The sequence below is a fragment of the Littorina saxatilis genome, linkage group LG10 (assembly GCF_037325665.1).
Source record: "Littorina saxatilis isolate snail1 linkage group LG10, US_GU_Lsax_2.0, whole genome shotgun sequence".
Taxonomy (NCBI): domain Eukaryota; kingdom Metazoa; phylum Mollusca; class Gastropoda; order Littorinimorpha; family Littorinidae; genus Littorina; species Littorina saxatilis.
Window position 1 is genome coordinate 28,823,336 of NC_090254.1, and position 20,424 is coordinate 28,843,759.

General features: G+C 42.3%; 1 protein-coding gene and 2 long non-coding RNA genes across 3 annotated transcripts in view; 1 reads left to right on the forward strand and 2 right to left on the reverse strand.

The window, feature by feature from the left end:
• Nucleotides 1-20,424, reverse strand: part of LOC138978567 (uncharacterized) — a 77,052-nt gene that overhangs the window by 32,851 nt on the left and 23,777 nt on the right. The gene's annotated exons all lie outside the window — the stretch shown is intronic.
• On the forward strand, nt 14,317-17,033 carry LOC138978566 (uncharacterized). The gene is made up of 2 exons (XR_011459730.1): nt 14,317-15,625; nt 16,385-17,033. It is a non-coding gene; the product is annotated as an uncharacterized lncRNA (long non-coding RNA).
• LOC138978565 (uncharacterized) lies at nt 17,888-19,246 on the reverse strand. Its single transcript, XR_011459729.1, has 2 exons — nt 18,944-19,246; nt 17,888-18,355 (listed from the first exon to the last, which is right to left on the reverse strand). It is a non-coding gene; the product is annotated as an uncharacterized lncRNA (long non-coding RNA).

Consider the following 20,424-nt stretch of genomic DNA (forward strand, 5'->3'; position numbering starts at 1 on the left):
TATCTATCAATTTGATGGATTGATTAAACAAATTCGGTAGCCAAATTGCGGCCTCCACTATTTATACGGGCTGATATGACGTCATTAAAGACATGGAACGAAATAAATATTTTTGTTAAAAGCGTGTGGGCATATCATCTGGAAGAATTCACATGACTGTAAAGTTTCACATATATCTGCCTGGTAGTTTTCAGGTTTCTGCTCTAGACGCACACACGCACAAACATGCACTTCTGCCTCCCTCTCAATTCCCATTCGACCGCAATTCAACAAGTCAACTATTTACTGAATGTGAAAAGAATAGTGTAAAAAGTGAAGATAAGTACACAACGACCGCAGACCGACAACAAAGGAGCTATCAACTGTGAAGATAAATCGCAGACTAATGATACTACCTGTCATACGAGAAGTTACAGCCAAAAAAAGTTTTATAATCTAATTGTTTTCGTTTGAAAAGGCCTGTCTTCTTCGTCATTTTATATATTTGCAAGGAAGTCCCAGCACCCCGTTTCAACACAGATTTACGATCTTTCCTAAAACATCAAGTAAGTCGGTTATACTAAAAAAAAAAAAAGGACTTTTTGCACAGAGTCCTCTTTTGACAACTGTGTCTGAAGAGTTTCAGGGACAAAGGGAAAAATAATTGTCACTGACACACGTTTTTGCAATAATTTGGTTACAAATATCATATTTCCATTGGCGCGACAGCCAGTAGTTCACTAGCGCGACACCCCATTAGCGCGACAGCCAACAGTGCGATATCCACTAACGTGACGCCCGACTATCGCGACACCAGCACTGGTACGATTTTACTAGCACTACCACCCCCTAGTGCGACACCCCACTAACGCGACATAAGTGTACTCGTGCTACTGGCAGTCGCGCTAGTAGGTGTCGAGCTAGTGGCAAGAACCGTTACACTAGGTTACGTAAAGGAGTTGAGAATCGACCAGAGGTGCCAGCTTGAAATCGATGTTTGTCCGGTTTGAACTTCTTGGTAATACAGACGAAAGTAGTGGCTGGCATATAAGCACCGACACATGTTTCCTATAGTGCCAATCTACCGAGGTATTTTCTCAGGCAGACCTCCTGTACCTGTGTTTCTGCAAAAGGAAACAACGAGTGATACTGATTGGGGGTGGAGGGGGGGGGGGGGGGGGGGGTTGGGGTGTACAAGAAATAGGTAGAAAACGGACACCACCCAAAATAAACAGGTACTGTTAAAATGATAGCAAACAAGCAAACGGTGGTAGGCACGTGACAGCCTGGGCAGATGTGTGATGGGTTTTTGATGCTTTACACGAAAGACAGAAAGAGACTTCAATGAACCACTCCATGTTCTGTTTTTTTCCTGGCGAAAACAAAATAAAGTTGTATTCAGACTCTCGGTGGAATTACCCACTGTGTTTCTCAGCCATTAGGTACGTCTTTCAGCTTGGCAAACTCCTGTGTCACAGCTGCGTTTCCTTTACGAAGCTTGAGGTCCGATTTCCCTCGGAAAGCATTTGTACGAGAAGAGTAAAGAGTATTAACGGCAGGGTACGGAACCCACTGCGCCATCGAGGAACGACTTACTATCGGTAAGGTAATCATTCGTCAACCTACTTCCACCACAGTACACCTGAGAATATTGTCTACTAGGTCACGGCACATGTGGCTGTGAAGAAAAAACAAGTCGCGTAAAGCGATATCAAAACATTTAGTCAATCTTTCGGCCTAAAACTAAAAGATCGACACCAACAACCTGGGATCAGTCATCTTCGAGACTACTAAAACCTGGCTAGCCGAATCTTACAAAAAGAGACGAGTCGAGCTGGTCTCGGCAAAGCATGCAAATATAAGACCTATTTTGCATCTGTGTCAGCATCCGGAGGGAGATTGTGCTCCAACTACAAGGCTGAAGTTCTGGCACTCCACAAAGCCACAGAGACAGTCCTGCAGTGGGAAAACCGTCCCAAGAAAGCTGTCTTTTTTTCAGACTCTTTGTCAGCACTCCAGGACTTGTGTTCGGGCAATCCAGCCTCGACCATGGAACACCTGATGCAGAACATCAACACACTGGCCCAAACCACAGCGGTTGTCCTGCGGTGGATCCCTGCACACACGGGGATTGTGGGCAACGAAGTGGCGGATCGGCTGGCAAAGGAGGGCAGCAAAACTGAGCAGCAACCCTCTAACCTCACTTACAGTGAAGCCAGGACCCTAATCCGAAACAGGCAAAAATCCACCTTCAAAAAGAAATACAATGGATATAATCCACACGAAGATGCCCTCCATCAGCTCCATCGTCACGAGCAGACCATTGTCTTCCGCCTCCGGATAGGCCACTGTGGACTAAACAGCCACCTAAAAAGGATCGGCAACAGACAGTCGGCCCTGTGCCATTGTGGAGAGGCGGACCAGACACCGGACCACTTCCTGCAGACCTGCCAACTCCACTGCAGTGGGAGGAAACATGTCTGGCCCACAGGGACATCGCTGCACACCAAGCTATGGGGCAGCACTCAGGACCTGGAAATGACAGCCCACTTCGTCAACATCACGGGCCAAAGAATCTAGACACAGCCATCGTCGAACGCTGAAGAAGAAGAAGAAGAAGAAGAAGAAGAAGAAGAAGAAGAAGAAGAAGAAGAAGAAGAAGAAGAAGAAGAAGAAGAAGAAGAAGAAGAAGAAGGAAATAATAATGAATACAATGCAATCTATTTTAAATATGTAAGCTGAAATAATATGTAAATGAAAACTTTAATGAACAAGCTAAATTAATAATTGTTAAGCTTCCCATCTGAAATGCAATACAATAGTCCAAACTGAGTCAGTGTATGACCAACATTTCAATCAATTTGGTTAAACAAACTTGTGTGAACAGTACATGTGGTGATTTGTGTCTGTATGATTAATTTGTTTTATGTAGGTTGGAATTTGTTCTATTCTGTATATATATATATGTTCTTTTGTAAAGGGCCTAGAGCCATAGGTTAGGCACTTAAAAATGTCCAGTTATTATTATTATTATTTAAGTTATTGAGACATCCCAGTGCACTAAGGGATTTATAGAGCAAATCGAGAAAATTCATTATTGAACGAAGCGCATAGCGCTGAGTTCAATAATTATTTTCGAGATTTGCTCTATAAATCCCATAGTGTACTGGGATTGTTTCAATAACGATATTGTCAGTACCGCCAGATAAAAAAAAGAAGATTCAAAACGCACATTTTGCAACGCGCATTTGGATAGGCGTAACTGTGTGGTCAGGTTTGTGTCAGATCTACTTTTGTGTGGGCTGTCTCAAGTGTGTCGTGCTTTCGTCACACGCAAACTCTTGTTTTAATTTCTGTTGGTAAATTCCAGTGTAGCGTTAAGCTAAAAAGTGATGATCTTTCATAGAGACCTCATTTAAACTCGGAGAAAGGACTGTGCTCTTAGTTATTTGCGATTCGAAACCTTCATCGAGCTTCGACAGATTGACTGTGCAGAGTTTTGCCCCTTGCCAAGGTCGACCGTAAGCACATTTTCAAAATAAATGTGGCATGTTTCTCGTGTTGTATCTTCACTCATCGGGGAGTCTGGTACTAAATATGAACGGTAAGAATGCTCTGAACCCTAGACGTATTATATCCCCATCGTTTTATCGTTCACATTTGCCCAACATGTTAATTTGCTGAGCGGGATGGCAATACACGAACCACTGCACTGAGTCTCATTTCAAAAACAAAAATTGCTCGTCACGTTGCACTCAGTCTGCACGCATGAGGCAGGCTGGTAATAAGTCTTATATATGGTAAGAACGTTCTAAACCCTACACGTTTTCGATTCCGATTGTTCTTGCCTTGAAATAATAATTCGGAAAACATTCATTTACTGAACAGATGCAGTCGTATTTCAGTGTAGTCTGCTACGTGCTGATCTAGCTGCTACGTTATCGGAATAACACTTGTGTTTTCTGTTAGCTGCTGGGAATTGTATGCTAACTCATCATTTGGTAATGTGGATAATAAGCTACACGCCACTAACGTGGCATAATTATGAGAGGAATCTTCGCAAGTCGAAACTGAAAAATTAGACACAGCGGGTTCTATATTTAGATCAGTGGCAACTGTGGCACAGGCACATGCAATCTGTCAGAAAAAAAACCCACTTCTGCTTTAATTGAGAAGCAGGAAATTTATGGTCATAATCATTGGTATTGTGGAGAATATAAGCTACATGTCATTAATTAATTCTGAGGATGAGAGTACACTCTCGCTTAGGCAAAGGGCGGAATAATACGCTCTGTGGAAAAGTTAGCGCACTCCAAGAGTGCGCTAACAGTTTTAGCGCATCGCCATTAGCCAATCAACTGGTTCACATCAGTCATGTGACACCAGTACTTACTGACAATTATTATTATTATAAACAATAAGGGTTTCACAATGCCGCCCCAAATTTTTAAAAACACAGCAATCGGATATGACGTCAATAAAGATATATATCAAAACAATCAAAAAGCAATTGTCTCGTGATATCATCTCAAAAAAATTGTTTCTACGGTACTGTTGTATGAAGATCTGTCCAGTAGTTTTCTCGGAATCGCTTTTTGACCACACACACACACACACACACACATGATCACATGCACATACACTCACATACGCACGCACACATACCCCCCCACACACACACACACACACACACACACACGCACACACCACCGCCACAACCACCTTCGTCTCAAGTCCTAGTCAATTTGAAAACATTTAGCCAAAATGGTGTATTGCTTTTCAAGTAAGCGATCCTGTTCACCACCACAGAAATTAGTTGTTTTGCAGCAATTCTCTCCCCTTCTCTCTCCTCAAAATCATTAGAAAATTAAGAAAGAAGAGCCTTTGATCAATAAAATGAAGCGAAGCGTGATGTCCTTAATTACCGTAAACGCAAACATCTTATAACATTAATTTCTTGTTTTGTCTTTTCTTCTTTGTTCTTGTTTGGCGTTTGTGTTTGGAATCCTTTTGCAAGGCTTCACTTTTCAGTCTAGTTCTCCTTTGTCAAAGCATCACTTGGCACTATTAGAACGTAGGTTTCACGGACCAGTGACGATTTCATTCTCATTACGGACGATCAGTGGTTATCTGAATGTGTGAAGTTGTCAGGCTGTCAGGCAATAATCGATGGGCTAGTTATCTCTCTTTCTTTTCTTCAATCACGTTGTCTCTAACATTAATTGTACACACACACACACACACACACACACAAAAGTCTGGTCAGCAAAGAGACCAAGTTCGCGAAAACTCTCTGTCCACCAAACTGAAAGAGCACAGCGTACGTAAAATCTCGCGTGAGCGGAAATACAGACAGAATTCTCTCTCTTGAATACTACTTCCGGTCCGTCTGGGAGAAAAATCTCGGCTCAGTGGACAGTCGATCATTGGTCAATTTCGAAGGAGCCCACGACATAAACAGGCTAGTGAGGACAAACACGAAAACCCAGAAGGTACGCACTTAGTAGGGTGTACAAAGGTCAGCCCTTGTGGAAATAAAGGATAAGAGAGAAAACAGAACGTCAAACCAGTATGTTGCAAGGCAGGCCCCGAAATGTCCAGGAACTGTTAACGCAGATGAAACGCACTATCTGACGCTCTGTCTCTCTGTATCTCCATCTGTCTCTCTGTCTGTCTCTCTATCTCTCTGTTTCGCTGTCTGTCTCTCTCTCTCTTTCTGTCTCGATCTCTCTCTCTGTCTTTCTCTGTCTGTGTCTCTATCTGTATCTCTGTCTCGCTCTGTATTTGTCTTTCTCTGCCTCTTTCTCTGTGTCTCTATATCTCTGTCTATATCTGTATCTCTCGCTGTGTCTGTGTCTGTCTCTCTGTCTGTCTGAATCTTTCTCTCTCTCTGTGTTTCTCTCTCTGTTTCTTTCTCTCTCCTCTATCTGTCTCTCTATGTCTCTCTGTCTCTCTCTCTCCCTCTCCCTCTCTTTTCTCTCTCTCTCTATCTCTCTTTCTCTCTCTCTCTCTCTCTCTCTCTCTCTCTCTCTCTCTCTCTCTCTATCTCTCTCTCTCAATCTCCTCCCTCTCTTTCTCTCTTTTCGGCCCCTTTGTTTCTCATTGAAGTATTTTCGCGGAGAAAATTGTCATATTAAATAATGTAAATATTTAACGAGGCGCCACATTGTGTACAGTAAAGTTTTGGCATAATTATTTCCAAATTTAGATCAATAAAAATTAATGAGAATGAAAGTGCGGGTGAAAGCGGATATTATGCGGTTTTTTCCCTTGAAAATTCTGTCAACTCCATCTTGAAATAATCCCTTTGGTGTAATCAATACGCTGAAAGATGATATTTAAAGGCACAGTGCAGCTCACAGCCTTCGTTTTGCGTTTTTGGTGCAGCTGAGTGCATTTACAGTTCAAAAATCCTCCTATGGTAGTAAAACAAACCCAAAACTACCCAACGACGACATCTGTGAAGCTCGACAGTTTCTTGTTCACGCGAGTGCATAAATTAACCAAGTTATTACGTGGTGTTTGGTCGGAGTTCGATTCAACTGAGTGATTCCGGCCTCCATTTTGTTTTACACAAACTCATGATGATGTCTGACATAGTTTGCTAGTGACGTGTCTTTTTGTGCATGATGTGGTGATCTACCTGATCTAAATTTAGATCCAAAAATAGGTCAAGACCAGCCGGGTCCGAGTACGAAATTAATTCGTAAAAAATCGCAGTTCTTGACTCTTTGGGTGCAAGTCAATGAAACTTGGTAGTTCTTCTAACAGATAGCTGCCTGAGCATGAGGTATGACTATAAGCCCCAGGGGCTCCGTGCACCTAGATTTGACAAGTTCAGTACCTTTAATTCTCTACGCGCTCTAGCAAAGGGAGAACTTTTAAACTGATGCAAATGTTTTGCTCTCGTTGCATGTTTTATAGATGGAAATTACTGTCCAAGTGTTAGTTTTCACTAAGTCTTCAGTATTCTTAGTTGTACACTACATTGGGGTGTGCACGTTAAAGATCCCACGATTGACAAAAGGGTCTTTCCTGGCAAAATTGTATAGGCATAGATAAAAATGTCCACCAAAATACCCGTGTGCCTTGGAATAATAGGCCGTGAAAAGTAGGATATGCGCCGAAATGGCTGTGATCTGCTGGCCGATGTGAATGCGTGATGTATTGTGTAAAAAAAAAAATCCATCTCACACGGCATAAATAAATCCCTGCGCCTTGAATATAAATTGCATATAAAAAAAAAATTTAAATAAATAAAAAATAAATAATCCCTGCGCTTAGAACTGTACCCACGGAATACGCGCGATATAAGCCTCATATTGATTGATACCGTTTGTTTTAACTTTGCGGGAACGTCTTTCTTATCTCATTATCTGTTTGTTTGTTTGTTTATATGTTGTTTCTCGTCATCTGTTAGTGACGCTCCTCTCCTTCAGACCCCTCATCTCACACACATGTCATCTTCATGTGACCCCCCTCTCTCTCGCTCTCTCTATCTCTATCTCTCTCTCTCTCTCACTCTCTCTTTCTCTCTCTCCCCCCTCTCTCTCTCTCTCTCTCTCTCTCTCTCTCTCTCTCTCTCTCCTCTATCTCCCTCTCTCTCTCTCTCTTTCTGCCCCCCTCCCTCTCTCTTTCTGTCGCCCCTCTCTTTTCTCTCCTCCTCTCTTCCTCACACACGTCATCTGTTGGTGATATGATTCCGGATACGGGAAGTTCGTAGCCTTTGTTAGTGAAAATCACACCGCATAATTGGCCCTCAAAGGCACATACCTCGTGTCAGTTGCAAAGGGCAATCTCCAAACATGACTTGTCTGCCCCTGGCTGTATCGGACTGGACACAATGGAGACAGGAAGAAGTGTTATGCCAGACTCAATATGCAAAACGTGCGGATGTGTGTTTGTCAGTTACATTATGTTGATACTTTAAACTAAAACGATACCCTTGGCCGAAAAACCATTTCAAGTGCCCCATGAGCCAGACAGTTCGGTTTTAGGTTTGAAATAATGTCACTACACACCAATGAATTTCTTAAATTCGGAACCTGCATTGAGCACACCTATTGGTTGTTAATTGTTGGTATGTGTCGAAGTGGTGGGCTGGTCGTGTCCTATATAAATGCCTAGCCAGATCTAAGCTGGTGGGCTGGTCGTGTCCTATATAAATGCCTAGCCAGATCTAAGTGGTGGGCTGGTCGTGTCCTATATAAATGCCTAGCCAGATCTAAGTGGTGGGCTGGTCGTGTCCTATATAAATGCCTAGCCAGATCTAAGTGGTGGGCTGGTCGTGTCCTATATAAATGCCTAGCCAGATCTAAGCTGGTGGGCTGGTCGTGTCCTATATAAATGCCTAGCCAGATCTAAGTGGTGGGCTGGTCGTGTCCTATATAAATGCCTAGCCAGATCTAAGCGGTGGGCTGGTCGTGTCCTATATAAATGCCTAGCCAGATCTAAGTGGTGGGCTGGTCGTGTCCTATATAAATGCCTAGCCAGATCTAAGTGGTGGGCTGGTCGTGTCCTATATAAATGCCTAGCCAGATCTAAGCTGGTGGGCTGGTCGTGTCCTATATAAATGCCTAGCCAGATCTAAGCTGGTGGGCTGGTCGTGTCCTATATAAATGCCTAGCCAGATCTAAGTGGTGGGCTGGTCGTGTCCTATATAAATGCCTAGCCAGATCTAAGCTGGTGGGCTGGTCGTGTCCTATATAAATGCCTAGCCAGATCTAAGCTGGTGGGCTGGTCGTGTCCTATATAAATGCCTAGCCAGATCTAAGTGGTGGGCTGGTCGTGTCCTAAATAAATGCCTAGCCAGATCTAAGCTGGTGGGCTGGTCGTGTCCTATATAAATGCCTAGCCAGATCTAAGTGGTGGGCTGGTCGTGTCCTATATAAATGCCTAGCCAGATCTAAGCTGGTGGGCTGGTCGTGTCCTATATAAATGCCTAGCCAGATCTAAGCTGGTGGGCTGGTCGTGTCCTATATAAATGCCTAGCCAGATCTAAGTGGTGGGCTGGTCGTGTCCTCTATAAATGCCTAGCCAGATCTAAGTGGTGGGCTGGTCGTGTCCTATATAAATGCCTAGCCAGATCTAAGTGGTGGGCTGGTCGTGTCCTATATAAATGCCTAGCCAGATCTAAGCTGGTGGGCTGGTCGTGTCCTATATAAATGCCTAGCCAGATCTAAGTGGTGGGCTGGTCGTGTCCTATATAAATGCCTAGCCAGATCTAAGCTGGTGGGCTGGTCGTGTCCTATATAAATGCCTAGCCAGATCTAAGCTGGTGGGCTGGTCGTGTCCTATATAAATGCCTAGCCAGATCTAAGTGGTGGGCTGGTCGTGTCCTATATAAATGCCTAGCCAGATCTAAGCTGGTGGGCTGGTCGTGTCCTATATAAATGCCTAGCCAGATCTAAGTGGTGGGCTGGTCGTGTCCTATACAAATGCCTAGCCAGATCTAAGTGGTGGGCTGGTCGTGTCCTATATAAATGCCTAGCCAGATCTAAGCTGGTGGGCTGGTCGTGTCCTATATAAATGCCTAGCCAGATCTAAGCTGGTGGGCTGGTCGTGTCCTATATAAATGCCTAGCCAGATCTAAGCTGGTGGGCTGGTCGTGTCCTATATAAATGCCTAGCCAGATCTAAGCTGGTGGGCTGGTCGTGTCCTATATAAATGCCTAGCCAGATCTAAGCTGGTGGGTTGAATTGTTTCCAACGGGAAGGACTGTGCCTTCAACGAAACACCGAACCCGTTTTTGTCTTTAAAAATTACGTAAAAAAACCCACTATCTGCGTCGGAAAACCGTTAACCAACCTTTGTGTTAATCTGATCCGATTGATCGTTGCCCTGCGGTACATTGCATGTCACGATGCACAAAAAGGCCAAACAAAGAAATTCAGGAAGATTGTTTCCAACTCAAAAGGGCAAAACAGAACTCAAGAAACAAAAGAAACAAATTCAGTATCCTTGCAGGACATCTTTTTGTATGGAATTCCCACGGGCAGCTCTGACGCACTCAATGACTGCGGGATACACTGTGACGATAATATGACCTTTTACGTATTGGTGAAACGGTGTGTGTGGTGTGGTTTTGGTGGGGTGTGAGATACGACTTTAATGTTTGTTTTAAAGAAGAAGATTAGAGGATTAAGGCTGCGCCTTTTCTTGAAACCAGTCCCCACGTCAAGTACGTAATTCTAATGTCGTAAATTGATAAGTAAAACAAGAGGCGAAGCCTTCAAGGCTCACGTAAGAAATAGACAAACAGTAACACAAACTCAATCACTCCGTCACACATACACACCCACACACACAGTAAGCTTAGGTGACACTGTGCAAGAAAGAGAGACACTAGATCTAGATCTGTCTGTCTGCATGTAGCCTACTTACAGGGACACGACTGCCAAATAGTCTCGGCCCGCTCAAAATAACAATGACCGAGACCACACACACCACGCGAGAGAGAAAGACTACAGGGAGGCATGCCGTCATGATGCATTAATTGACGTCAAACACTTTTGACCGTGACGTAATCTTATGCGAGCTTTATCCATAGTCTTGGATAACCACTCACACATAGACTCGGAAATGTTAAAGTTTCTACCACAGACATACACACACACGCACACACACACACACACACACGCACAAACGCACAGACAGACAAAGTTACGATCGCATAGGCTACACTTCGTGAGCCAATTAGCAGGCAATGTTAGAAGGGAAGCAAACAAAACGATTACGAAAACTAAACGAAAAAGGAAGAGAGAGACACACACACATACAATCTTCGAGACATTCAGACACGAAGAGACTTGACTTTTGGGTGGTTTATTGTACGTATGGCCATTGACCCATATACAAACCAGGGAAGAGGGGATGTGAGTTAGGGGAATTTTACACATTTACACGTCTTACACATTTACCTTCACATGGTATATAATAATTGTTTACAATTACAACGGTACTATCTCTAACATTTCAGCGTTTCAACATGCAGTTGTCGACGTTTTATAGCGTGGAAAATGAACTTAGCAATGAGGCGACACCTCTTAACATCTGCAAATGACAAAATGGTAGACACAGAACATACACACATGCTTCCTATAAATATTTTTCTTAAATCAGAATATAATGGACAGCATAAGAGGAAGTGGTGTTCAGCTTCGGCTACATTTTCGCAAAAAATACAATATCTTGATTCCATAAGAGCACTGAATCGTTTAAGGTTGTTATTGATTGGCAAAACACCAGGTCTGAACTGTGTAAGTGCTACCCTAAAACAATAAATGTCAATATTGAACAAATAACTGTCAACATGCAGCACAGATTTAAATTTAGTGTACAATTCATAACGGTCCCTTTGTGACACTGTGCCGGACCATTCTTGTTTATACATGTCACCCAATCGAAGTTTAAAGACCCTCAAAAACCATTTCACATCGCCGACACCTTGGTTAAGCCATACAGAGTAAAAACCAGTTTCAGACAATATATTGCGGATTTCCGAGGCCCAACACCTGTTTCCTCTTTCATCCATGTTACGCAACATTGTATAGGCTTGTTTTGGCAATCTGTCGTCTCTCATCATTAGCAATTTAAACCAATAATTCAAACAACGCACATAGGAGTTTACAAAAAGGGGGTATCTGCCAAGTTCTCCATAAACCATTCTGTTTGGTGTACATGTTGGTACACCTAAGAAGCGTTTACATGCCATGATATGCACTTTCTCCATGGTATCTAACCTGGAACAACCCCAGATTTCAGAGGAATACAACAAAATTGGCTGAACTTTTGCATCAGAGAGAGAGAGAGAGAGAGAGAGAGAGAGAGAGAGAGAGAGAGAGAGAGAGAGAGAGAGAGAGAGAGAGAGAGAGAGAGAGAGAGAGAGAGAGACCAACACACTCAAGAGCGCACACAACCAGAAACAGATAAGCGCGTGAACAAACACACAGGTGCACTTTCTCTGTCCAGTGCACCAGTGTGTTTGTTCACGCGTCTGTTTCTGGTTGTGTGCGCTCTTGAGTGTGTTGGTGTGTCTGTGTTCGCCAGCCCGCGTTTGTTCTGTGTGCGTTTGAATATCTCTGTCTCTGTTTTCCATCGGTCAGCGTGTGTGAGTGTGTACGTGCGTGCGTGCGTTCGTGTATGCGTGCGTGCTTTTGACGGTCTTTCTGTGTGTGTGGGAGAGTGTGAACCTCCCCCCCCTCCCCATCCTTATTGCACATCAATGCCAACAATCCTCGTGTGCCCTCTCGCTAACCCTAACCCCAAGATGTGTGTTCTTACGAAAAAGCCGACATTCAAGCCCTAGCCTAAAGTGACAAATCGCCTTGAGAAAAACAGGATCTTTCAGAACCCGTGTCTCTGTGAAAAACATTGTCCATCCATGTAAATCCGTCGCTTGGAATGCAGAATGGAAAAGAAAAGAAAATCCACCAGAAAAAGAATTACGAGTTATTAGACAAGACAGAAAGGCGAAAAGGAAGACAGACACACGGAATTACAATGAACATTTTCTTCATCGCCAAAAAAAAAGAAGCATTTGCAACTTCAACGAAAAGACTAACAGTAAACCCAAGCTATACGCTGTGTCGCTTGTGATTAATACAAACCAACGACTGCACTTGCGACTCACTTTTGTCTGGTACGCAGTCAGTATATCTATGAACACACACAAGAATACATACACACAGACGTAGAGACGTAGGGACGTAGATTTAGACGCACAGACAGAGAGATAGAAAGAGAGACACACACATACACAAACACACACACACATACACACACTAACACACATACACGCAACAGGCTCACGCACACGTACGTGTACACACACACACACACACACACACACACACACACACACACACACACACAAACAAACACACACACACACACACACACACACACACACACACACACACACTCACTCTCTCTTCTCCTCTTTTCCTCTCCCGCTTCACACACACGTGCACATACACACATACATACTCTCTCTCTCTCTCTCTCTCTCTCTCTCTCTCTCTCTCTCTCTCTCTCTCTCTCTCTCTCTCTCCGTCTCTCCCAGTCTCGTTTTTATTCCGACACAAAATGTGCAGGAACAGGTTCTGTATTCACGGTGCCACCTCTAGTGAGAAAATCGAGTCAACTATTCACTGGCGTCAGCAACGAGCCTCACCTGAATAGCAATGTTTTGCAGAAGAAGAAATCGGGCGATGGGGAGAGCGGTTAGGGGGGTGGGGTGGTTGGGGTCAGGAACATGGAGGTATGAGTGGAGCTGAGCCGTAGTAAATTGACGGATGTTGATTCACTTAGTTATGCGCATTGTTCTATTGGGCACTCCTTTTTTCTGGGAACTAGGATGAAGCGGCAAGAGAGAGAGAGAGAGAGAGAGAGAGAGAGAGAGAGAGAGAGAGACAGACAGACAGACAGACAGACAGAGAGAGGGAGGGAGAGAGACAGACAGACAGACAGACAGAGGGAGGGAGAGAGACAGACAGACAGACAGAGAGACAGACAGACAGACAGACAGACAGACAGAGAGGGAGGGAGAGAGACACAGAGAGAGAGACAGACAGACAGACAGACAGACAGACAGACAGACAGACAGACAGACAGACAGACAGACAGACAGAGAGGTCTGCATCAAGAGGAGAACCGTTTAAAGTTACGATAGTTTTTCAAGCCTATCCTAATAAAATAAAATAAATAAAAAATGGTATACAAATAAACACGAAGACAACTGTCGGTACTACCCGGTAAAAAAAAGTTGAATTGAAAATGCATATGATGGGGAGGGGTGGGGGAGACAGACGGGTTGACCGACAGATTGACGGACTGAGAAAACAAATTTGGGTCACTGAATAAGGTAAGAAAAATAAGAGCAAGACCTCACTTGCTAATTCATTTTTAAAATCAAATTTGACTTGACATTCTATTAGACATAAAAGTTGTAACAGAGCTGCAACTCTTACTTCGCTCCATTTGCATATAAGGTTACAAAGACAAACACATAAGGAAAAGATTGAAATTAAAGAAACGACAGAAATTAAATGCCTTCTTTACTGGGATGATTGCTTACTCCATTTTGTCGTGGTTTTTAAAAATATTCCATTCAGCTATTTCAAACAACTGTGATCTGATATACTGCCCGGATTATTTTTTTTTTTTTTTTTTTTTTTTTAAATGTAGGGTTTTCCTGAGAGCAAATAAATATGTTAACGACATTGCACGCACTGCCTTAACTACTTGTTGCAAAAGTCTGGGGAAACAAACTCGACCTCCATCAGGATCGCAATTCAGAGAGGACCCAAAGACGTTGTTTTTGCAACGCTCCAGTCATTACCAATAGACCTTTTTCGTATAACCTTTGCCCCCAGCGTTTCGACCAATCAGATTTTAGGGCACGGCAGCCTCTCTCTGATAACCGGAAATAAGGGGCAGCCTGAAATACCTCTTTCACTGTCGGTGCTCGAAGTACTATTGCCAGAGGATTACTTTGAGAAATTCAGCAAGAAAACGGATTATCTTGTTCAAAATCATGAACTAAAAGTCAAGGACATGCACGAAGGTATGGTTTGAAACGGCTATTCGTGGTATATGGACGAAAGACTTGGCGAACTTCCCCTGCATAAGCGAAGCAGAGGTGATCGACCACAGATCTACAGATCTCTGGATCAACTTTCTTACTGATACTACTGCGTCGACGTTCGACAAGTTATACGACGCATCCAGTGCAAAGAATGCAAAACCTTGGTGTAAACGATAGACATACTGTGTGCATAAAATGTCTTTCTGCATGGCACAACAGCTAGTAAGCAACTGTGGTGATCAGACTCAGAGCGAGTGTGCTGACGTCAATGAAGCAGACTCGCAACGAAGTGTATGCTGTTGTGGGGGGACGCTGACCGGACAGGCACTTGGAGCCTACTGCGAGTGTATTGCTGGGTAAGTGTTGTTGGCCTTGTATGTTTTGTGGGATTAACTTGATGGCTGCGTTACTTGGTATCTTACACAATCAGTTTTCATACTCAGTCATATAATGCATGGCACACAAAGTGACAAACACACACAGAGATTCATAATTCTCTACTGAAAATGTCTGCATGCAAAAGCTGTCTTTTTTGACAAAGTTATGAGCAGCATGTTAATGTAATTTCAATCAGTATCTCCAGGAGACCATGCCATGTTGGCTAGGCATGTTCAATAGAATACCAGGTACCTGAGTGCGGAGTTTTATTTAAATGTGTACGTACACATGTGTTTGTGAATCCTCTTGTCAATGAAGGTTATCACTGCAGTAAGATCAAATTCCATTCTGAGCCGGTATATATTTTATATAGATATCAACAGCATGCGCTTACAAGCTCTCTGTAGGAATTCCTAGGAAAGATAAAGTTAATTGTTATTAGCAGGCTAAGGAAAATCAAGATGACACAAACGGAATTTGATTGTGTGTTGTTGTTTTTACCCAGAAAGGACAGTCTTGCAACCATGTGGCTGCCACACTTTTTGCTGCTTCACACTACATGGCTGAAGGAATCGACACTGTGCCAGCAGACAAAACTTGTACACACTACAAATGTATGTGGAAGGGGCATGCTGCCAAGAAAACTGCACCAGCTGCTCTCGATGACATACAAATTGTTAAGTAAGTGTGTATAATAATTAATATTAAGGAAATTAGGGTTGCGTTACCTAGAGGTTTACATCAGAGTGTGATCTATTTTTTTCAGAACATAAGTCTCAAAGTTAAAATATAGAGCTTGTTAACTACAACAGCTACAAGACTGGGGAAAGAGAAACAGTGATATTTATAAAGTGCATCATCAAAAAACTATGCATTTTACATTTAGTCAAGAGACCAGGGCGGTGGTGTATGTTTGTGTGTAGAGCAATTTCTGGAAAACTACAACATTATGTTTAGGTTAAAAACAAACCAGCCCTGAAAGTGGCAAGTATTTTACTCGCCATAGTGAGTAGAAGCATGCAACTGGTGAGTAGAAGTGTTCATCTACTCGCCAAATGCGAGTGAAGATGCTGAATCAAATTGTTGGTTTGGTTCGTAAAATTTGCTCTCTGGCTGGTACGTTTTCAGAATCACTAGCCAGAGGCTAGTGCAAAATTTTTTTACTTTCAGGGCTACAAGCTTAGAAAGTTAAACAGATTTTTTTTAAACACAGGGAAGCGTGATTTCCTGTGGGACAGTTTTGCTACTGCGCTATGCTGGGTTGCCATTTACCTTATTCGACGTGGATGCTGGTTTTCAGCTAAGCATTGTCCTTGTGAAATGTACTGCGTTCAGTATCGTTATACATGTTTGACAGACTGGCGCAACTTGTTTTAGCATTTGTACCCAGCATAAGATTTGCTTTAGTGTCAAGTAAAAAAAAAAAAAATTCATTTTCAGGTATGCTTCAAGACAAGACAAGTTTTCCCGGACGACTCTTCAAGGCCTCAATTTTGACCCAAGAAGTCCGGATGCTAGGAAGCGCGACTAAGAGATCTTCAACAACCGGTACCAACCGTTTGAAGGCTGCATATAGTTATGATATACTGAACTAGGGTTTTCAAGGTGTGATATTTTTTTCCAATACCAGTTAATTAAGTTGGTAGCAACAGTTAACTGTTCTGTCAAGTGAAAAATGTATGTAGTTTCAATATGGACAGGTAAAATCAGTACTTTGTTTACAGCGAGGGAGGGTACGTAGTGCTGTCACCTCTGTGTGTGAGTTCAGGTTTAATTTTTTAAATGCCTGCAGTTAAGACAGAAGATTGTGGAAGCTGATAAGAACTTGTGTCAGAGGATAGTAAGAAGTGTTTTGGCTTCGTACGGACTATACCATCATCCAGGACTTGTGTGCATTATTCGGAGAACGTATCAGAGCCGAGGACATGTGTTGTGAACAGCGATTCTCAGTGATGAAAGTGTAGTGTGTGTAATGCCGGACTGTGTTCTTCTTCAACTTCGGAATGGCAAGGAGGTATACGTGAGATGTTTTATGATTTGATATCCATGTACTGATGATTTCATTCAATAGCGAAATGTTTGAAATGTTCATTCGTTTTGTGCCATGTTTGTTGTTCAAGAGCGTGTTGTCACCATCCCTTATGAATATGGACGTGTGTGAATGTTGGTGCAGACATGAGCGTTTGAGCGAGTGAATTTAGAAGCCCTGTGCATGAAAGTCATTACCGGACAACCAAATCAGCAAACATAGAAATTCCTTGTCATACACATCGATCTGATCAAGGTAATAATGTTAGCACTTTTTTTTCAATTTATTTCACAGTTATTTGTTATTTTTTTGAGGAAATTATAATGCAATTCACCGATTTTAAAAAACATGATTCCAATTGTCTCCCTTGAACAAATTTGTTTGTACAAAATTTGTTACTTACTTTTTTTTTCAAGGCTATATCAAGGAAAATTCTTTTTGAACTGATTGTGGGACCGTGCACAAGCTGACAGACTTGAACTCAAAAGTTGCAGAAGATTCTTGGCTGCGACTTTTGAGTTCAAGCCGATCAGTTTGTGCACAGTCCCAAGATTTGTCTATATTTATTTATCACTTAAAATAAAATACAGTTTTTCTTTTAATTAAACTGTAGATATGTCAAAGACTGTTTTGAATAATTTTGGGGGGTAATTTTCTTTAAGAAATAACTCAAGTGAATGCACAAATTGTGTACTAAAGTGTCGGTACAAGGGAGACAATTTGAAGCCATTTTAAAAAACAAAGCAGTATATTGCATAATAATATCCTTCAATTATAACAAGAAATAAGGAATAAACGTCTCTTGACATGTTGTCTACCTAATTATCTTGATCGCATTTATTTAAAGTGGGAATCGTTATGTTCGTAAGCTCACATACAATCATTTATGAAACAAATTCAGACCAGACCAGAGATTTGATTGATAATGGGCCCTTTATTCTATACAGTACCAGAGTAAATTATATAAACCATTACATGACAAAATAAGCTTCTTGCTCTTTGGAGTGATGTGGCCTTTGGCAGCTCATCAACCCAGTAATGTAGACCTGCCTTTTTTACGAAGTAGGTACATGCATACAGAAAGATCATCATATGTGTAAAACCATACTGCAGTGTCATTTTTCAGTAGAGAATCAACAGAAAAAGAGCGTATGTTCTCCTTCACCTTCATGTTGTCTTTCTTCAAGCCAAAAACATCTTCAGTCAGACGATTAATCACAGAGGCCTGTTATGTAATTGTCATCTGCAGCTCTGCCAACTTGAGGTAGTCTGTGTTCCAATAACAATACCCTCACATGTAGTCGTGTCCCTCTTTGCAAAGGCATGATCTGGCCCTGGTCCTAAGCTCTCACTAGATGCGGAGGGCAAAGGAATGGCTGCTTCTGTAAATACAAAATCAAATGTATACATTAGCAATAGAATTAGCATCAATGATCTTGTTATCAGATTACACATGCATCACACTCACAGCATTTAAGCATGAAAATACATGAGGGAAATAACTCCTGAAATTGAAAAAAAACTTAGGGGTGCGGGAGATGCTCCCCGGAAATTATTTTGGAGTGTTCTATGCAAAATCAAAATTGTAGAAATCTAGTGCTATTTTTGTTGTTGCATCAATTCAATGGTGCATTTCTGGGAATAAAAAAAATGATTCAGCATGAGCTTTATCGATGTCTTGAAAACTGCATCACTATCTGTATCAAGTAACCTCCTTAATCTTCTCGATTCAAGAGTCGGTTGATTCAGAGATACTGTAGCAACAGATCTCTGGTTGATTGCATGCACGCGGCTTGTCGACATATGTCTAGATCTTGTTTGTTTGTTTTCTAAAATCTTGCATTTGTTTCGTGACCCTTCCTATGCATCCATTTTGGGCTGCCGATTCATGTTAAATGTCTTATACACTGATGTAGGAAGACAATTTGAAGTCAGCAGATCATAAATTAATAAAAACAAACAAAGCTTACTTGGCTCTGAGTCTCTTCCAGATCCGATGATATTTTCAGCGTTGACACTGGGGGTGGAAGCAAAACCGCTTGCTTGTCGTCGGTCTTCAGCGGACAAAGTCACGTCTCCGACCAGTACCTTGTCCTTCTGCTAGAGTCACTTGTTCTTGATGTTCTCTCAAATCCAAGATTAAGGGTGGGTACGAAGTCAAAGGAGTTGGCATCGTTGAAAGCCGTGCCATTGCCAGACACGAAGTGACGCGAGCAGACTTTTCAATGGTACGACAAACCCCTGTCGTCGGATTGCTTGCACCCATCGCGTCCTTCGCTGTAGCGCCTTCGCACTCAGCTTGCACCCATCGGAAAGCCATACAATGACAAATTCTGTCCACCGTATTTCTCTTTCTTCATTCCACTGTTGCACTTGCAGTTGTAAACACAACAGTTTGTCTCGTCGTCTCCGCACTTTACTTTGCACCAAGCCTCGTTGTCGATTTTTCCTTTTGCCCCCTAGTTCCGGTAGATCTGACAATAAACTTCACAGCGCATGCGCCAAAATTTAAGTGAAAAAGGTCTCGAAATTCTTTTAAAATATCTCAATGTTTTTGTTGATTTCAAACAAATTGCAGAGGGAGGCATGCACATGGGACTCGAGAAGAGTTTATTCCTCTCAACGCAGTGTGTGTCTTTTTTAAATACTTTTTTTACTGTTTTGTTTATGAGAGCTCTCATGATGAATTCCCACATGTACTCGCACATACACAGACACGCGCGCATGCGCACACACACACACACACGCACGCACACAAACACACACACGCGCGCGCGCATTCACGCACGCACGCACGCACGCACGCACGCGCGCACGCGCGCACGCACACACACACTCTTTCTCACACTCACACACACACACACACACACACACACATACAAACAGAGGTGTTTTTTCCATAGTCGAGCGGGTCTTCAATAAGATGCTTCTCCCACTACATTTATCATTTATAGTAGTTTTTTCAAGTACTGTTCGTTATGTTATGTTATGCCCGAAGTGTTCTGCATTATATGGACTGAAAAAGCCGAATTTGAACTTTCCGGACCTGTACGCTGAACTTTGCAGATGCATTATTATACCGTACGGTATATAATACAAGACAATAAATTCCAGGGTTGATCACGCTAATAAATACTAAAGATGGCAAAGTTTTCCCATTGCAGTTTGTCGACAAAGTCACCACAAAACACAGACAAGAGTATACGTGATTTGTATTGTTCACTAAAATACGACATTGTATACAGATTGAGACAGCCATTGTTGTACGGGACCGCGTTAGCCCTCGATTTGAACAATTACTTTCAAGATATGTGTGTATGTCCTATTTTGGTCAAAAAGACAATTAACATTTATGTATCGAAGTTTTGACGAAAACAGACTGGGTTGGATACACGGATACATATTGATTGTTCTTTCCAATGACATGATGCAATACTACGCGTCATAACAC